The sequence below is a fragment of the Plectropomus leopardus genome, chromosome 11 (genome assembly GCF_026936395.1).
Source record: "Plectropomus leopardus strain MGB_pleo_1.0 chromosome 11, ASM2693639v1, whole genome shotgun sequence".
Taxonomy (NCBI): Eukaryota; Metazoa; Chordata; class Actinopteri; order Perciformes; family Serranidae; genus Plectropomus; species Plectropomus leopardus.
Window position 1 is genome coordinate 32,754,951 of NC_142186.1, and position 8,806 is coordinate 32,763,756.

The following is an 8,806-nucleotide window of genomic DNA, read 5'->3' on the forward strand; positions in this document are numbered from 1 at the left end:
ATTCTGATCTTTAATGCATTGATATCCCCTTTGAGGATGCATCACCCAGTTTTTACACATATATGTACACAGATAAGAAAGAAACCAGCCTCAGCAGACATTTATACGCTTCATAAACATTAATATAATGTATGAAACATGCAAACTTAACATTTGTGACTTGCAGAAATATAAAATTCTAACATTTTCCTCTGGTGACTGCGCTTTATTTTTTACTGTTTGTCAAAATTCATGCACTAAATGATCATCTGATTAAATAAAAAAGTAAGTGACAGATTAATCAGTAATGAAAAGAATCCTCAGCTGCAGCCAGTGCTCTATATGATATTAAAATGTGTTAAAGGTCAGCCTTCTCCCTGCAGACCACCATTCCTCTGCACATTAAACACCTCCCAGTGTTTAGTTCTGCGTTTATCCAAAGGATGGCAGTGTAACATAAAAGAAGACGGGCTGTGCACCTTTAATAGTCTCCTCTCTCCTGTTTGGGGCCCCCGAGCTTTCATCTGTTGGCTTCAATTTATTTCATCACACTATACTGCAGCTGATCTAATAGCATGTACATTTTGTTGTCACCTAAAGGGAATTTCTTGTCATGCTCCAAATTGATGTACCTGTTTGTAGCCTTGGACAGTATTTGTGCTGCACAGTCACGAGGAGCGTGTGAGCAGCATACAGACAGTTTTACCGATCAGCGCACCGAAGTACATTTAAACAGCAGATTTTTATATTTGTGGAGTGTGTTTTAGCTTAATTTGATTATCACCAGAGGAACGTTGAACCCTTTGATCCTCAAACACCCTGAGGTCACTTTCTTTCTGCACAATACAGCTCATTTTCAGCCTCTTTGCAATATGGAAATATTTGTTTTATTAGTTTTTCTTTAGCATCTTTAGTATGTAATATCGTCTAATTTCCCAAAGGAAGTTCTCCAGCCTGCCTGGGCGCCCTTCCAAACCCTGACCTCTGACAGCATCTCAAGGCTTGTGATACGAGCAGATAGATGGACGCGTCTCTTAAGGAGCGGATATAATCTCCATAAAGACTGGTGTCCTTCACCCCATCTGATCCTGCTGCTGCTCTTACCCACTTTATCTTCACATCCAAGATGGTATCAAAGCAATTTGAGTTCACTTAAATAAGACAGGAAAACAATCAGGGCTTTAAATGAAGTGATGCTGCTGGGGGTTTAATTCAATCAGGACGGAGTCAGAGAAATTCCTTTCTGATATTGATCAGGGACGTGCGTCACTATTGATTTTCTCTGACATTTCCGTACTCCGACTCGCTCTATCTGTGAGATTTCTCTTTGTTTTTTTGTTTTTTATGAACCACTTTTTTTAAATGTACACCAGCTGATGCCAGAATGACCAGTCCCTTTTTTTCTGGGCCACAGTCTAAACCAGACTTGCCCTCATTATGAAGGTTTTCAACCCCCCGAGAGTGCCCGACCTGACCCCAAAAATTGCTCAATTGACTTTTTCCATCCGCAGTTATGTGTGGTGATGGGGAACCATGACATTTACATTCGCACCACTCCAATGTGATCCCTTGCTCGGCGCTAGTTTTCGACACAGACTGCAGCTCAAAACGGGTCACAGGATCAAAAGTGTCTTTTGCCTGAAGGAGCCACTGAGTCGATCCTTTCCATTTCTGCACCAAATGGTGTTTTCTCTCTTCCTCTCGCTCCCTCTCTCTTTTTTTTCTATCGCTCTCTCTCTCACCAGTAACTTGCTGGAACACATTTAGATCCTGAGTAGAACTCCTCAGTGCCCACTCATCACTCTGCGTGGTGTTTGAAGATTACTACGCTCAGAGACATCCTCACTGGGCATCCAGGCAGCTTAGAGGCCAAAATCCATAATCCCTTACCCTTCATGGGAATTCTCCATGCACTTCAACATGCTGAAATACAGCCCCGCTGCAGCAGCCACTCATGGTCGAGGAACTACTGCAGCCGGAGGCCGAGATAGATGGATGACATGTCTCAATGAATGTGGGAGAAGTGGAGGAAGTTAGATTTAAAAATAAGTTATATACCCGCAGATAGTTTCTGCCCAGAAATCTAATCTAAGAGGATGTTTCTTGCGAGGTATTTTTATTCCTAATGTATGCACACTACTTCAGTCCGTCCTTATGCACTGGTAACTGTTTTATGTATACCATAACGGCCCAGAAGACATTATTTACTGAAAATATGGGCACTTTGGTGGGACTCAGCAGCTGCACAGCCTTTCTACCAGGCGTCTCAATAAAGAATTTCCTCTGAGGCTTTTGTACTTTATTAAAAAGCGTAAATAAATGTAGTTCCTTGATTTAGTAATCTGCATGAGCAAGTAATATGTAAAGTTCAGCGGTTGAGGCTGGAGGACCAGTGGGGTTTAGTATTTCCTCCTCTAGGCTACACTCTAATGCTTTGTTAAGTCTGCTCTGCTAAAACCCATTTAATAGCTTGGGGAGTTTGTCTAGCAGCATACAAGAATAATAAAAGTAATCTCATATTCACATTAGGTATTTTCTCATTATTAAAGCATTTCTTTATCCTAAACCAGGGATACCCAACTTGCTTTGCTTAAAGGCCACTTTTGCAAAATGGCAGGAGGCCAAGGGCTCATTTCTTGGATTTTAGGACATCTCAAGGATTTTGGGATGTTTCTTGGGTTTTAGGGCATTATTCAGATTTCAGGACATTTCTTGGATTTTGGGACGTTTCTAGGATTTAAGGACATTTGTCCGATTTTAGGACATTTGCAAGATTTTAGGACATTTCTAGGACTTATGGTCCTAGAAATGTCCTAGAGAGGTCCTAGAGATTTAGGATGTTTTTCAGATTTCAGGGCATTTGTAGGATTTTAGGATGTTTCTTGGATTACAGGATATTTTTAAGATTCGATGGCATTTCTCAGATTTTAGGACATTTGTCAGATTTTAGGACCGTTGCAGGATTTAGGGGCATTTCTAGGACTTCAGGACATTTGTAGGATTTTAGGATGTTTTTGGGTTTCAGGACATTTGTAGGATTTTAGGATATATTTCTTGCATTACAGGACGTTTCTCGAATTTTAGGACATTCCTTGGATTTTGGAACATTTCTACGGTTTTAAGACTTAGCTAGGACCTCTTTTGTGGGGTGTGGGGGATCCTCCACTGGCACTTTTTTGATAAAAGAGCTCTATTTTGATGCTTTTTTATGTATTCTGGCACTTTAGTTATACTGAAAGTACTAAAACAAATCACAGTGTGAATCATTTTAGCTTTATTGTGAATTAGAAAATGGTTGGAGGGCCACCTGGCACCCTATCGGGGGCCTGATTTTGTGGACTGTAAGTTGGCTCTTTCCCCTTTTATTTCTGGACATATAAGCAAAAATACAAAGGGGACAAACAGGAAAGGTCAGAGCAGGTTTTAGTCAAACATCAGGTAGCAGAGTCACATATGTTGAAGCAGTGGTTTCTGACTCTGCACCATCTGTGCACACATTGATTAGCACCAAGTCCGAGTGATTAACAAGGAATTTTTTTGGTCAACTTTTCCTCGGCAGCTTGCAAGGACATCCCCGTCCCTCAGACTGAATACATTTGTCTATAACATGTTGAGCTCAAACTTGGACGTGATGTCAGTGTGACTGCCCTTGGTCAGCAAGGAGCTGGACCGCGACCCAGCACTACCAGCCTAACCTGTATCAGAGTGGTGCAGCTCTCTCTCTCTCTCCCCGCTGTTTGGCATGCTCTGTGGCACCGAGCGCTGAGGGCAGAGCGTGTCACCGAGCTGGCACCGGCCTGAACTCGTTCAAGGTTACTCTTTGATTTAATGGTGATGCATTTTTTAAAACCGCATCATCCCTCTCTCTCTTGCCACCGCGCCTAGTCCATCTCTGTCACAAACACTGGCTGCGCGTCTCACCTTTAGCAGTGGAAGCACCAGGAGAGGTTGTTTAAGATATAAATCAATGGCAAACGAAGCCCCGGCTCCGGTGCAAGCTGGCCCTGATTGTTTTACCTGCCGGCCTGTTTTAAAGGCAGGACGGCGAAGGAAAACTGTACTATATATTTAGACTGTGACATGGGAAAATGGCCCACTCATCATGTGGACAGCTTTTTGTACGGGCGCTCACAATTAACAGTGACTGCAGAGCCTTGATGTTTTGATACATAACCAGGTGCTGTGGTAAAATTTAATACCTCTTTTCTCTGAAGATGTAAATGATGGAAAAAAGTTCTTTATTGTGTCTTTTGTCTTGTATAAATAGCATCACCTAGTTCTATACTTCAGAAGTGTTTTTGACAAGGTGATACTCGGTAATCATCACCCTTCCCTGCTGTTGTTTGGGTAAATATACACTGACAGCATTGTGTATCATAAAAATAGACTTTCAACCAGTTGCTTTATTCCCTCTGAGGTGCAGCTGCTTGTGAACGAGCCTAATTGTCGGGGGTTAGCGTCGGTGCACGCTCGCCAGAGATATATTCAGCTGATCAGACAACATTTAACTTTTTTTTTTCTTAACTGAAATTAAATCTGAGGTATTCAGGCAGGAGAACATCAGCCTTTGTGTTGTGTGGCAGCCTGATATGGATGGAGATGAGGATTTCTGATAGCGAGGGAGGGGGGAGAAAAAGTGATAAATCAGAGGATAGGAACGGGCCATATTCATGAGCCATGTAATCCTCTTATATATCTCATGTCATTTTGAAAAGCAAACACATCTTTGACATCAATACTTGTGTGTCTGGTTTGATAAAGACGACTCTCACAAGGATTGGGAAACTGCATATTCAAACCCCCACCCACAAAAAACAGAAAAAAAGGCCGATAAGAAACCTGATGAGGAGAAATGAGTTTAATAAATGCAACGTAGAGCTAAGATACTGAAGTCAACGGAGGGACACTTATGTTCTGCCGGGATGAGTTTTTGCATGACTATGCAAAACTGTAAGGAGTAAAGAAAAGGCTAATTTAATGAATTTAACATCTCTTCTCTCAGAAACATGAACTTTTTTTGCTTGAAACATCTACTTTTCCCTCTAAATTTCTGCCCTAATGTCTTGTTAAACTAATAAAATCATGCATTAGGTTTTCTAATGATTAATTTAATGAAAACAGCAAGAAATTCACCCTCAGAGTTGCTCTCTAAAGACTAAACCATATGGCCCCTAGCTCCTCTTATAATCTGATTTATAAAGGTCTGGAACTAATTATTATTTGTTATTGGCAATCAATCTCTTTATTTCATTTTAATTATTGTTTGAGTTATTGTTTAATCCATAAAAGGTCAGGAATTGTTTAAAAATGCCCATCATAACTTCCCATAGCTCCTGGTGACGTACTAAATATATTTTTTTGTTAAAGTAAAAAAGTCCACAACTCAAAGATATTCAATTTACAGCCATAAAAACAGAGAAAAAAAGGTGTTTTTTTAATCTGAGAGACTGGAAGCAGATGGGAATGGGAAGTCTTTAATGTCCCCAGAGGGCAATTTAGTTTTTTAAACAGTATTCAACACAACAAGTACATATCATACAACAGATAAACAAAGACATTAATACATACAACATAGAGAAGATGACATTATAATGAAATTGCAATGAGCTATAAAAGCAAGTCCATCAAAAGTGTTTATGATAACAAGTCTTGTTAAAAAGAGAATGTTTTGACACTTCTGCTCACACATATGACTTTATTGCCTGTTTGACTTTCTTTTTCACTTACGCTTTTTTACATTTAATTTTGGGTCTAAGGATAGAGCGGGCTGTCTCCTGAACGGATTTTGAAACCCTTGATTATCACTCAAATTTGTGATTTTGGACTATTTAAATAAAATTGTCTAGATCTGTCCAGTGTTATATAAAGAGATAATTTAAAATATTTAGATTTGATTAAAATGTCAAATATTTATGGGCTCCAGCTTCTCCAATGTGGGAATTAAAATTATTATTATTATTTTTTTTAGATATGTCATGCCATTATGGATAAATTGCTTTGTAAATTGGACTGTTTGAAAGTCCATGTTTCTTTGACCCAATCGCCACCGCTCCCACATGGACTTTCTCGCTCTTACTCACTTCGTGTATCCATTATGACGAAAAATCCTCATTGACTTTGCATTTGCAATGTTTTTGTGTTGCCAGCATGTAATTTTAACACAGTTTGTGACAACACTGTGTAATGCGTTTTTAAGACTGTGTCCATTTCATATATTTTTATAAGACCAGGCTGAAAAATCAAAAAGTCAGCTGACTCAGTTTGCTTGAGGACAGGGTTCAGCAACCTTTAGGTAACACAGTCTATTAAGTGTAAATCAGCCAATCAAACATTACAGCATTAAAATGAGCATCCGTTAACATGTTTTACCACAAGGTGGCTCCTCTGCAGTGAGTTAATTATAATTGTTTTTGGTTTTTTTGTACTCTTAATCTGCACTATTTGATTTTCCTCCAAAACTTTCCAGTTTTTGGAATTTGGGATCCATAGCTAGCCACATTAATGAGGTTTGCCAAAATTTTAAGAAAAAGGCACCAGACTATAGACGTATGATGCACAATTTTTTTAGAACTGAAGAATGCAAGAATCACTTTAAATCTAAAGATCTATGATAAATGAAAATTGAAGTATTAAAAAATTACCGTTATTAATTTCCATCTAATTTTATCACAATTGGCCCCTGGAGAACGACTAAGAGCCGCATGCAGTTTCAATACATCAAGTTGCCTTTTTCTGCCAAAACATTGTAATTTTGACCCAGTATTAGACACAACAAGTTTTACCGTAAAACTGCCACAAATGTACCATTGAAAACACTACAGTACAATATAATTTTAAATATATATAACCATACTGTCATATATTTTGTTGCAAATGAAAAACTCAACATTAATATAAACAATAACACTAATGCTGGATCAAAACAACTCAATGTTTTTGATTTTATTGGTGATTCAGGTGGTGGTGGGTAAAGTTAACCCAATGTTTTGTCTGTGCTGTAGTGACCAAATCACTGATGATTTTTGGTGTACAAATACAGATTTAACGAGATGCTGCATCTTAAACTGTTGCATTATTTATTTTTTCTTGCAAGGTTTTGGATTCTGTAACATCAGCAATCTGAGTTTTAAGCTTATTTTTTCTGTTACATTCATTGTGATTTGATAACTGCGCTCCTGATACTCCACATGCACGGGTGTCAAAATCCTCATGGCCCGTCTAAAAAAAGGAGGGTTTTAGCAGGCGGCCTGATAAAAATGTGAAAACGGCTCTTGTCTTCGTATAATGTGGTAAAGAGTGGAGATTTGTGCGTTTGGTGCTGAAAGCAGCCGAGACATCCAGCTGACAGATATTTGAAAGCGGCCTAATTTCTTTCAGATTCATGATGAGCTGAGTAGCATTAGATCGTAGATGTGCAAACAGCAGAATGGGAGAATTAGACAGTCGCTGCTGTCAGCCATTATTCGGCGTGGTAAGAACTGACAGCGTTACGATTCTAACATCCATTAGAGCAATTAGCAGCGCCACACAGGTGCCCTGCATTTCAGTCTGTGAGACCTTTTATTAAAAGCCTCCAAATATTCTTAATTATCACACCCTTTCCAAAGAAAAATCTGTACACCAAATGTTATATAAGCAGCGGGACAGAATTAAATAGAGCGTAAACTTAATTTCATGTTGCCACAATTCATTCGATTCATATGGGCTTAATAGTATTGTTCATTTTCCTGCATATTTAGGGGTGAAGTGTTCGTACCTGGTTATGTCTGGGGGGCATTAAGTCTGACTAATGAAATGACTCTATCCTCTGTGGCGTTTTAATCTATTCACTGCGAAAGTAATTGACAAGCCCACAGTATGTGCATTAGGATAGCTCCGGCACCAAAGGACAGCTGTCACTAAAGCAATTAAAATGACAAAGGTTAATTAATTCTCTCCAGTTTTTACCTGATATGAGGCATTCACAATGAGTGAGTTTTCATTTCCAGAGGAGTAATAGTGTTTTGAGGAGAGTAATTTATTTGTGATTTCAAAAAAAATGAAAAAACACCAGCCATTGTCTGATAGAGCCTTTAATATGTCAATACCTCACACAAAACTGTGCCCCAGGACAGCTTCAGCCCCAGATTTGAAATGAATTCTGCAGCAGGACATGATCTGAAATGACAATTGCTTGCTGTTTTTTTAAAGTAACATACCTATTATTTCCTCCGTAGCGGCGCAAACAAAATGTGATTCGTTTGTAAATGAGGCTCGTGAGGGTGTTTTACACTTTAAACATTTGAACAAACGTCCGTCTGTGAGTGGAGGGGGTGAAAATAAAAAAAAGCTCTACATTTGCGGCCTGGGGTCAAGCAGAAGAAAAACCAAGACGCAAATAATTACTATGCCAACCACCTCTGACACCACGAGAGCAGAACCCAAGAACTTTGTAATCCACCTAAATGTCAAAGCTACGTTCGCAGCCCTCCCTCCGTGTGAATCTCCACAGGCTGCCAAAAGGCCAGTGGTTAGTCATCTGTTTACTCCTGCAGCTGCTGGGTGTCATTGGGACTCTGAAGGAGAAATCCCATGATTCTCTCTGCCATTTCTGACAGCTCCCGCCCAGACCACATTAATCAGGGATTGTGGGCGAGCTAGGGGATAGACGGCAGGCATGAATGGCTCCGGCCCAGGACAACTGAACCGAGGGAGAAGATCTGGGCCCAAAGATAACTTAGGCGTCCGCACACTGCCGCCTCGCTTTCATTCACACGCATAGAGCTCGTTAAATTTCGTCGAGTTTTTCTCGTCGCCGGGTAAAATGGTGCTTTGAAAATTAACATAA

At 39.7% G+C, this 8,806-nt stretch overlaps 1 protein-coding gene across 1 annotated transcript in view; it reads left to right on the forward strand.

Moving 5' to 3' along the window:
• glcci1b (glucocorticoid induced 1b) overlaps positions 1-8,806 on the forward strand; it is a 68,137-nt gene that overhangs the window by 47,298 nt on the left and 12,033 nt on the right. The gene's annotated exons all lie outside the window — the stretch shown is intronic.